The sequence below is a fragment of the Eutrema salsugineum genome, unplaced genomic scaffold (assembly GCF_000478725.1).
Source record: "Eutrema salsugineum unplaced genomic scaffold, Eutsalg1_0 scaffold_120, whole genome shotgun sequence".
In the NCBI taxonomy this organism is placed as follows: domain Eukaryota; kingdom Viridiplantae; phylum Streptophyta; class Magnoliopsida; order Brassicales; family Brassicaceae; genus Eutrema; species Eutrema salsugineum.
The window spans coordinates 1-11993 of record NW_006256894.1 but is presented as its reverse complement, the minus strand read 5'-3'; the positions used below and the strand labels follow the sequence as shown (position 1 = coordinate 11993).

Genomic DNA, 11993 nt, shown 5'->3' with positions numbered 1-11993 from the left:
CCGCCCTGCCGCTGTCTACCTTAAAAGGAACATTCACTTCTTCTTGCTGAAGGAAGAGCTGTACAATGTCCAAACTGATCCACCAATCCTCACATACAAGCAAGCTTGCAGAGAAGAAGCCTCCAAGGGAAAGAAAGCAACCGCTGAAGATGCTACCACAAGTGCTGCTGGTGCTCAAGATGCTGATCTGCCTCCACCTCAAAAACGTTTTGGTGGAAACAGATATCACTTTGATGATTACAACTGGGAGGAGCCAGGCACTCCAGGGTTTAGAGCTCAACAAAAGATTGGTATTCTCCAACAATGGTGCAAGTATCAAGACAAAACCATCCACAAGATGGCCAAGTGCATCAAGGAGATGAAGAAGAGGATCAAGAAGCTTGAAAACCCTTGCAAAGGTGGGTCTCCAGCACCGGTTTCACCAAGGAACAGAGAGGAAGTTGGAGAGAGTTCCATGAACTGCACAGCCCTGGTCACATATGGAACCACTTGGGTGGATCTTGATGACGGGTCTGATGAGGCAAGCCATCATTCTTGGGAGACACCATCCGGCCACACTTCAAACCCCTCTTACTCATTGGGGTCTGACTTCCACAGCTCTTAGGTAACACTCAAAACCTTGTAAATAGCATGTAGATTTTCTTTCTCTTTTTGCATTTTACTTGTTTGCTTTGTTTTTACCTCCTTTCTCATGCTTTTATAACACAAGGGACTGTGTTATTTAAGTGTGGGGGAGGAGTTTCATCTTTTACTAATCATGTTTTCTCTTTTCTTATTTTACACTTTGAGTCTTGAGTCACATTCTAGTTGCATATTCATGTAGTCTCATCTAAGTGCATATAAAAAACAAAAACAAAAATGGAAAAATCTGAAAAATTTTCACAAAAAATGATCATGTAGTTGCATTCTCATTTTTAGGATTGAGTCTAGATTGCATATGCATGTAGGTTGCATCTTGCAGGGAGTAATGATAGGTTTTCTAGAGAGTACATCACTTTGAGAACTTGAACTGAATATGCTTGTGAATCTTTTTCTGTGCTTGCAAAGTCTGAAACGATTTGAATCTGAGAAGCAAGTTTGAATTGAACTCAACTCTAATAAGTGAAAACCCTGAACTTGACTTGAAATTATCATTTGGTGCATTGTTTGAATAAGCTTGTGGATACCAATATACATATTTGAGCTGGAATCCTGTTTTTACCATCCTCTTCCTTAGCTCAAATAGCTGAATCTGCATAATAGATCAGTTTTCCTCACCCTGAACCCATCCTTCTTTCAAGCCAATTGTTTGTGTGTGTTTGAGAGGCCACCTTGGACCAAACTTAGCAGAAAGTGTTAGGTTTAGGGCGACAAGGGCAAGTCTCATTGAGTGCTAAGTTCCATCATCAAGGAGCTGAGAGATTTGGCGAGAACTAAGTGTGGGGGAATACATATTGGTGAGTGGAAAAAGGAGAGATGAGTGGAAATAAAAGGAGAATGGTGAGAACTAGGGGATAGAAAAAGAAAAGAAATCAGTCTTGGAGTTTTGAGTCAAAGAAAGTGAGCTCTAGTGTTTTGAAAAGAAAGAGTCTAGACTCTAAGTGAAAAGAAAAGAAGCCAAAGAGCTCAAATGTTTTAAAAAGAAAGAAAAAAAAGAGGTTAGAGGTTACAGAAGAAAGTGAAAAAAAGAGCTATGGAAAGTTTGAACTCCAAGACTTGTGTATGAAAAAGAAAAGAGAATCCCCTAGTGAGAGAAGAATGAGTGTGAAAAGTAAGCAAGTGAGGAAACTTTGAGTAGAGTGTGGGGTGGGATGAGTCTTTGCCCTTGTATGCATAGGTTGCCTTTTACCTTTAGCATTCTGCCAAAGTTTGGTCATTCATAGAGAGATCCTTTTGCTGCATTGAATCCACTCAGGCATCGATGAGATCATTTTAGTCTCATAACCTCACCCTAGCCAAACTATGTTTGTTTAAACAATGCATCATTTGATCCACTTGGTAAAAAACTTAATGAATGTGAAAGAGTTGAGAGAGAGAAGAACTTGTGGAGATTCCTTGCTGAGTTGTTATATATCTGAGTATGGCTTTGCATTGCATAATTGAGCATGAACTTGAATTCTCATTGTGATCACTTCTCTCAAAAAGGAAATGTGAACTCCCATGCATTCAACCTCTCTCTCTCATTTGTTCTTGTTTGCTTGAGGACAATCAAAGGACAAGTGTGGGGGAGTTGATATGTTCATAATTTGCATCATTTAGGTTGCATAATTCATTCCAAATCATGTTTTATTCCATGCATTTTAGGTCCTTAGGATTTGTTTTAGAACTTAGGAGATGCATTAGGTCCCAATGAGTCTTTGCATGTTTTGAGTGTTTATCAGGTGTATTTGGAGCTGAAAAGATGAATCCAGGAGGTGGAATGGTGATCAAGGCTTGAAAAATGGTGAACTTGTGTTTTTGGAGGTTATCGGCCATTCTCGCGCACCAGGAAGGTTTTTACCGGCCATTTTAATGTACCGCGGGTAGACCTTATCGGCCAAAACGCGTACCGGGAGGGGATTGTATCGGCCAAAATCTCCGGGTGCAGACATGTTTCCGAAATCGCCTGTCCGGGGGAACCTTCCGGTCCGATTCAGTTGGCGGGTGCTTCATTAAAGTTGAAGAGGATTGGATCACGGTTCCATAGCAAGTGGAATCATGGAATTCGGACGCGTGTGCAGAGAGTTAAGCTCGTCGGAAGAAACCCATGTCTCGCTGCTGTTTTGGACCAAGCCGATAAGCTCTGAAGAATGCGAAGGACGGTGCACTTCCAGCCCGATTCAGTTTCCGGAGCCTTCATGAGAATTAGAGACATTTGAGTCCTCTTTCCAGAACATCCCAGATCATTCAATTCGGAGCTATGAGCAGGAAGATACAGTGATACAGTCTCCGAAATGGACACATGTATAGACGTCTCTCTCTGTTCGTGTAAATGCACTGCAAAGATGCACCCTCCAGGAAGCCTTCCACTTCCCAAGCACCAAAACTTCCTTCACCAAAGTTGGAGATAAATGAGTCAACTGTTATCTGCAACCGGAATCACGCAATTCGGACAAGTATCGTAGAAGTTACACTCTCCGGAATGCGAAGTGGTCCAAGCTGCTCTGAATGCTGCGAGATGGTCTTGCGACTTGGTTAACCCGCAGGCCTAAAGATGAATGCCTGAAAGCTGATGCTGCGAGTTGAGAAATGCGGGTAATCTATCACTGGATGAGGTCTGAGGCTCCCGAGTAAGAGAAATGCTAAGTCCACAATCGTGCGACTTAGGCATGCGAGTTAGCCGCGCCTGGAACTAAGTCGCACGATCACTCGCAAATCACTCTGACTTGAGCCTGCGACCTATGTGCAATGGAAACCAACCCGCACATATGCACATTCCCCAGAAACCGCCTTGGTCCTGCAAGTTGAAGAAGAAGAAGATCAAGCCGCAGAAACACTCGCAAAACACTCCTACTTGGGCGTGCGGCTAAGACAAGACTATTTAAGTCTCACAAGACAGGTTCTTCATCTACTGCCACTTAGTCATGCTACCTGGGAGAAACTGGACCAACCCGCAGGATTCCCAATTTATCCATTAAAGCCGGGTCAGGACCCGGTTTGTTCCGGGCTGACCCGGTTTGTTTTTAGAGAGATATAAATACCTTTTAGGGTTTTTTCTGAGAAAACTAAGTTTTATTCCCTTTGTCTCTTGCCTCTTTTGTGAAAGACTGGATTAAGAAGAGAAATATCTATATTTGAGTGTTTAATCAAGAGAGTTTTAAGAGATCTTGGTGTTTAAAGCTGTTTTCTTTTGAATCTATCATCTCCATCTCTATTTCTCATCATTAATCATGCCAATCTTCTCTACTTGCAAAGGTTTAGGAGAGATTAGTATGATTAGTGAGTATCACCTTAATGAGGTTCTAGATGTGTAGGTTAGGGTGCTAAAGTGTTAGATTAGGAGTGCTTAGGGCTAGATTCATTGATTCATCTCTCTAAACAGCTGTTCTCTATGCTAGATCCTTGCATATCACTTGAGATCCAGATTCTGGGAATTTCATGCACCAAAAGTGTTTGATGAAATTCCTAAAAGAGCTGTATTAGAGGTTTATGCATTTTCTGCATGATGATGTATTGTTATTTGCTTGAATGATCATTAAGAACTGTTTATTAATGCATATTGATTCATATTTCACAAATGGGAATTTGGTTTAAAAATGGATTAGTATAGGGGTTAATATCTTCATGAGAGGATTAACCTAGATTAGAGTTCTTAATCATTTGAATCATGTCTCATCATTGTCATTAGCATTTCTAGTTTAACACTAAAGCACCCTAACCAACTATCATGTCTAGAATCTCATGCCTCCATCATATCATATTCATATCATTTGTCATTGTCATTAGTCTTTAATCCTGTTTAAGTTTGTAGTTGTCTTTAGATAATCAAAACCACTCTTGTTTGCTTGAATTAAGAACCTGATTGCATAGCTTAGTGTCTATCACCACATTCTTGGATTGATAAACCCCTTGTACTACAAGACAGGGGATTGATAACCTCTACAAAGAGCCTTGAAAACTCTTAGTTATCAATTGGCGCCGTTGCCAAATTGTGGTTTGTTGAGCATGAAGCTCTGATCTGTTATTGAGATCAAGTGCTTACTTTCTTGATTTAACTGATTACTCTCAAGTTCTGTTTGTGATTTCAGGTGTATGAACACTAGGTCTAGATCAAGAAGTTGTGGTCCACCTTTCCCTCTCAACGACAATATCAATCTTCTGGTACCAAGGAGGATAAGGGACAGACGTGGTAGACAAATTGATAAGACTGAGATGGCAGAACAAGGAGATCACGTGGTAGACATAGAACAACCAGTTCATGAGCAACAGGCTCAAGGTAATGGAGCTGGTAATGGAGTTGGTGAAGGGCTGAATCAGGGTAATGTTCATCAGGGACAGGTGCATCACCAACAATCTTATGTCCACCAGGGACAAGCTCAAGCTCATCAACAGAGGCATCAAGCCAATGTTCAGCAAAGACAACAAGTGCACCACCAACCCCAGCCCTTCCAACACCAACAAAGAAGATATGAGCAACCCCAAGTCTATGTTGGAAAGAATGACAGGGCCAATGCTCATCAGTATGGAGCTGGTATTCAGGCACCACCTGTGCAAAACAACAACTTTGAAGTGAAGGCATCATTGCTGAATATGGTCCAGAACTCAAAGTTCCATGGGTTAGCAATGGAAGATCCCTTGGAACACTTGGACCAGTTTGATAAGGTGTGTGATCTGACAAAGATAAATGGAGTTTCTGAGGACAGCTTTAAGCTAAGACTATTCCCATTCAGTCTTGGTGACAAAGCTCATCAGTGGGAGAAGAATCTTCCAAGAGGCTCGATTCAAATCTGGGAGCAATGCAAGCAAGCCTTCTTATCTAAGTTCTTCTCAACCTCAAGAACTACAAAACTGAGGAACCAAATCTCTAGCTTCACTCAGCACAGCAATGAGAGTTTTGGTGAAGCATATGAGAGATTCAGGAGCTACACAAACCAATGCCCACACCATGGTGTTTAGTGAGGCTTCTCTTCTCAGCACACTTTATAGAGGAGCTCTTCCCAAGATTAGAAACCAGTTGGATACTGCTTCCAATGAGAACTTTCTGGGTAAAGAGATACATGCTGCTTTAGAGCTAGTGGAGAATTTAGCATTGAGCAATGATACCTATGGTGAAGATTATGACAGATCAAATAGGTCTGAAGGTTCAAGCTCAGAACAGAGGCTCACTAGGGAAGTTAAGGAGCTGAGAAATGAATTAGACAAGTTGAAGTTGGTAACTCACAAGCCAATGCATTTTGTTGGAGAGTATGAGGAACCATCTCAAATCTTTGAGAACATAAGTGAAGAGGGTCTCACCCAAGAGGAGCTTAACTACATTGGGAATCAGAGGTTCCAGAGATATCAGTATGGTAATGCCAATCCAAACCTTTCTTACAGGAACACCAATGTAGCTAACCCACAAGACCAGGTCTATCCCAACTCTCAAGCTCCACAGAACTTTATTCCCAAGAACAACTTTCAAGGGTCATTCCAACCCAAGAATCAGTTTGGTCAGAATCAGAGTTTTGGTCAGCAACAGCAACCATTTCAAGGTCCTAGTTTCAGTTCACAACAGAAAAAAGCACCACCAGGGTTTGGTCCACCACAGTTTCAACAGCAAGCGCCTGTTCAACAACAGTTTCAGCCACCAACGGTTCAACAGCAGCCATAGATGGGTACAGATATGGTTGGTATTCTGCAACAACTACTTCAGGGTCAACAGATCTTTGCAAGCTAGAATGCAGCCATGCAGTAGGAAATCAAGGAACTGAAGCAGAACCAGGCCTCAAGCTCAAGGAACCAAGGTCACCTACCTGGAAAACCAGAACCCAACCCCAAGGAATATGCCAAGGCCATTACACTGAGGAGTGGAAAGAAGTTACCTGGTATTGAGAACAACAATGTGATCATTGAGGACAATGATCAAACTGAGGGGGAGGCAGCTTTAAAAGATGATAAAGTTGCTGAGAAAAAAAGGACAGAAATGGGTAAAGAAGTAGCAAAGGAACCAGAACCAGAAAAGAAATATGTGCCACCACCTCCATACCAACCCAAGCTCCCATTTCCAGGGAGATTTAAGAAGCAACTAGTGGACAAGGCAAGAGCTGTATTTGAGAAGGCACTCAATGAAACACCACTCACTATGCCTCTCATTGATGTATTTTTAATGATGCCAAAGATGGGAAAGTTCTTGAAGGATGCCATTCTGAACAAGACAAAAGAGCTTCAAGGCATGGTGGTATTAAGTCATGAATGCAGTGCTATCATTCAGAAAAAGTCCATTCCAAGGAAGTTAACTGATCCAGGGAGTTTCACACTCCCTTGTGCCATTGGACCTCTTCTATTCTCTGGATGTCTTTGTGATCTAGGAGCATCAGTCAGCTTGATGCCATTCTCCATAGCAGAGAAGCTGGGATTTAGAGTCTTCAAACCTGCAAGGATATCTCTTATCCTTGCAGATAGATCAGTTAGATTGCCTGTTGGTATGTTGGAAGATCTACCTGTTAAGATAGGTGGTTTTGAGGTTCCAACAGATTTTGTTGTGCTGGAAATGGATGAGGAACCAGTAGATCCTCTTATCTTGGGCAGGCCATTCTTAGCAACTGCAGGAGCTATTATTGATGTGAGAGGTGGGATAATAGAGCTTCAACTTGGGTCTGAAAAGCTCAAGTTTGATGTGAATGAGATGATGAAGAAACCCACCATTGAAGGTCAATGTTTCTATGTGGAGACAATGGATCAGTTGGCTGATGAGTTGCTTGAGGAGCTGAACACTGAGGATCCTCTTCAAGCTGCTCTAACTCAAGAACAAAGAGACAATGGGCTCTTAGCTGAAGCAGTGAAGGGTATAAGCTGTATTTGGACAATGCAAGAGAGCTGGGTCCTGAGACAAGGTTTTTGGAACTGGAACAAAGTGACTCTGAGGTCTTGGCTATCAAAGGATGCATTAGTCAGTGCACCAATAGTCCAGGCACCAGATTGGTCCCTTCCTTTTGAGGTTATGACAGATGCATCTGATTTTGCAGTTGGAGCGGTACTTGGCCAGAAGAAAGATAAGAAGCTTCATGTCATCTACTATGCTAGTAGAACACTTGACTCTGCACAAGAGAAGTATGCTACTACCAAGAAGGAAATGTTGGCAATAGTCTTTGCCTTTGATAAATTCAGAAGTTACCTGGTGGGATCAAAAGTCATTGTATATACTGATCATGCAGCCCTCAGGTATCTGATGACCAAGAAGGATGCTAAACCAAGACTATTGAGATGGGTTCTTCTACTTCAAGAGTTTGATATGGAAGTACAAGATAAAAAGGGTATAGAGAATGTAGCTGCAGACCATCTCTCTAGGCTGAGAATTGACTCTGAAGTGCCTCTTAATGACAGTCTTCCTGAGGAATCACTGATGGTGCTCCATTCTTATTTGGAGTTTGAAGAAGTGGACAGCATTCAAGAAAGGAGGATGCCTTGGTTTGCAGACATTGTGAACTATCTTGCTTGTGGAGTGGAACCACCTGAATTAGATGCTTACCACAGGAAGAAGTTCTTCAGAGAAGTTCAAAGATACCATTGGGATGAGCCTTACCTCTATGTCCTGAATAAAGATCAGCTGTATAGGAGGTGTCTGGCTGAGGAGGAGATGCAACCTGTGTTGCAAGGGTGTCATGGTTCAGCTTTTGGAGGTCACATGGGAGCATTCAAGACTGTGGCCAAGGTTCTTCAGAGTGGGTTTTGGTGGCCCACAATGTTCAAGGATGCTCAGTTAGTGGTTTCTGCATGTGATGCCTGTCAGAGGCATGGGAACATATCAAAGAGGAGTGAGATGCCTCAAAACCCCATTCTAGAAGTTGAGATCTTTGATTGCTGGGGGTTTAACTTTATGGGGCCCTTCATTTCATCCTATGGGAATCAGTATATACTTGTTGCTGTGGACTATGTGTCCAAATGGGTTGAGGCCATTGCTTCCCCTACCAATGATTCCAAGGTTGTAGTGAAGCTGTTCAAGAGCATTATCTTCCCAAGATTTGGAGTTCCAAGGGTTGTTATCTCTGATGGAGGATCTCATTTTTTGAACAAGACTTTGGAGGGTTTGCTGAGAAAGCATGGAGTGAAACACAAGGTAGCTACTCCATATCATCCCCAAACTAGTGGCCAGGTTGAGGTATCTAATAGACAGATCAAGGCCATTCTTGAGAGGACTGTTAACTCAAGCAGAAAAAATTGGAGCAAAAGGCTAGATGATACATTGTGGGCTTATAGGACTGCCTTTAAAACTCCAATTGGGACATCACCTTTCAGTCTGCTATATGGGAAGAGCTGCCACCTTCCTGTTGAGTTGGAGTACAAGGCTATGTGGGCTGTGAAGTTGCTGAACTTTGATATCAAGACAGCTCAAGAGAAAAGGGTCATGCAACTCCATGAACTTGCGGAGATTAGGCTTGAGGCTTTTGAGAACTCAAAGATCTATAAGGAGAAGACCAAAGCTTTGCATGATCAAAACATTTTGAAAAGGGAGTTCAAGGAAGGAGATCTAGTGTTGCTGTTCAACTCTAGGCTTAAGTTGTTTCCAGGAAAACTTAAGTCTAGATGGTCTGGTCCCTTTAAGGTTCTTGAAGTCAGGCCATATGGAGCTGTTGTCTTGGAAGGAAAGAATGGTCAAGAGTTTGTGGTAAATAGCCAAAGGATCAAGCACTATTTGGTTTCACAAAGGAAGAAAGAAGCTACATCAGTTCCCCTTCTTGATCCACCACCAGCCTGTTAAACAGGTTTCCAAAGTCAAACTTAGAGACTTTAAACAAAGTGCTCTTGGGAGACACCCCAAGCTTATCCTTGTACATAGTTCTTTTGATTTCTTCTCTTTTCTTTTATGTTTTAGAACTTTTTGATGGGTTTTGTGAGTTGGTCTCAGGTTCTAGGTGATTTTTGGAGGACATAGCTCAGTGATGAATGGAATGGAGCATGTGAGAGGGCTGAGAGAAGTGTTTAAGGCCTGAAAAACTTGAAGAACGCCTCAGTGCTACCTAGGTGTGCGATTTGGATCAAGAAGAGCCCAGGCCGCAGCAGGACTCGTAATTTACACCGGCCTGGGCGTGCTGCCTGGTGAAAGAGAGCAAGGCCGCATACAAAAGAAGAAAAGCCAAGGGTGCTAAGTCCCAAACCGTGCTAGCTGGTGCTGCGGGTTAGAAAAAAAGAGTCCAGGCCGCATGAAGACTCGCAAATTACTCCGAGTTGGTCATGCTACCTGGGAAGAAAGGAGATCAGGTCGCAGGATGAGAAGAACGTCCAAAGTGTCTAAGTCAAAAAACCTGCGGGATGGTCGTGCTACTTGGGAACAAAGGAACCAAACCGCACACATGTTCGCAATTTACTCCGGCTTAGGCGTGCTGGCTGGGAAGCAAGAGGACTAGGCCGCAGCATTGGAAGAGAGGCCGAGGAGTTTAAGTCATAAGATCTGCGAGATGGTTGTGCTACCTGGGAACAAAGAAGCCAAGCCGCACATATGTTCGCAATATACTCCGACTTGGTCGTGCTAGCTGGGAAGAAAGGGTTCCAGGTCGCAGCAAAGGAGAAGAAAGGCTAAAGTGTCTATGTCCAAAACCCTGCGCCTTATTCATGCGACCTAGGAACAAGCAAGACCAAGTCGCACATATGTTCGCAAATCACTCCGACTTGGTCGTGCTAGCTGGTCGCAATGGGTTCCAGGTAGCAGCATGGAGAAGAGATAAAACCGAGCTGAAGGACTTTTACTGCGACTTGGTCATGCGGGGAAGGCGCAGAAGATCCCAGGTAGCACAAAAATATTTCCGGTGCTGCACCGAGACGGTCATGCGGCTTGATCCCGACGGTTCCCGGTCGCACAAAGGAGAGAAAGGAGGTCGGTCAACGAGAAAAGGACGGGTCAAAGCCTTGACTGGTCAAAATAGATCAATTGACCTTTTTCCATGTTCTTCAATGGTGATTTATGAGCTTCAAAGTGTGGAATCGATTTTGATAGGTTGTTTTAGACCTTGGGATTATTTTTATAAATGATAGGGTGCTAGATAGTCTTGGACAACAGAGATTTGTTGGTAATTCCTTGTTCTTGAATTCTGAAAATTGTTGTAAGTAATTCATGAAAACAAATTGATTTTTTTTTATAAAAAAAAAAAGAGATGAATTGGTTTCTTGCTGAGTCCCTGCTTTGCACTCTTGTTTTTGCATTGCTATGAACTTATTGGATTGATTCTTGGCTTGAGAAACTTGTTCATGTGCTATTGAAATCGATTCTTGCAACAAATGTTTTTCAAAATTTTGGAGAATTTTGTGAGGCTTATTCTTGTACTAACAATGTTTTTTGAGAATCTCTTGGCAGATGACTGAAAGAACCAACTCTCTGACCAAGAAGAAGGGCACTGCATCAAAGGGCAATGGTTTGGTCTCAGGATCTTCATAGCCAAGAGAAAATGGTCAAAGAGCAAAGAATACCACAAAGCAAGGAAAGTGTGATCCAGCGCCAAAAAGGACAAGGCCTGAAGGAAAAGCTTTGGTGGTTGCTTCTGGTTCCAAGAAGAAGGGGAAACAGTTGGCTGTGGTATCTGAGAGTGAACAGACTGAAAGTGACTCAAGCAGCTGAGCTGGTGGTTCCCAATGCACCATTGAAGAGGGATCAAAGAAGTTCAAGAAAACTGAACCAGAAACACTTGATTATCTGGCTAAGTTTCAACAGATAGAGATCCAGCAAGGGAGATTCCCTGATTTGGACTTTCTGAAGAAGATTGGCATCTATGAAGATGTCAAGACTTTGCTTGGGAACATGGGTGTTGAGTCACTTTTGGAGATGAGAGATATCGCTTATGAACAGTAGTCTCAAGAATTCTTGGCTTCCTTTGAAGCTTTCATTTACTACCCAAGGGATTCAAGAATTATTCAAGGAGATGGGCTTGGACATGTGGAGTTTACTGTGAAAGGGAAGGAGTATTCAGTGTCATTCAGAGAATTGAATGAGATTTTTGGGTTTTCAGCACCTAGAAATGAACTTCTCTCTAACTAGGTAAATCTCAGAAAAGATGAGGTCCAACTTCTATGGAGATCAATTGCTTCTGGGAAGTACACAGCTGAAACAGCTAAGTCCTCTTGGATAAGGAATCCAGTTCTGAGATATGTACAGAAGATTCTCTCACAGTTTCTACTTCAAGATTGATGTTGGAAGAGTTCACAAAGGAGATTTGATGCTTCTTGGTGTGGGGCTGAAACCGCTGATGCCAACTCATGAAGATGGGGAACCCTATGAAGGGTATGAATACCCACTTTGCCTTGCCTCTCAATTAGCAAGGTCTTTGATGTTCTACAAAAAGTGCATTTGGGGTTCTACAAAGCAAGATGCAAAGCTGGCCCATGGATGGGTCAAGTAGGGACAGAGC

General features: G+C 42.6%; 1 non-coding gene across 1 annotated transcript; it reads right to left on the bottom strand.

Moving 5' to 3' along the window:
* Window positions 1-5463: 5463 nt before the first annotated feature.
* On the bottom strand, window positions 5464-5570 carry LOC112089084. Its single transcript, XR_002900866.1, has one exon. It is a non-coding gene; the product is annotated as a small nucleolar RNA R71 (small nucleolar RNA).
* Window positions 5571-11993: the final 6423 nt, after the last annotated feature.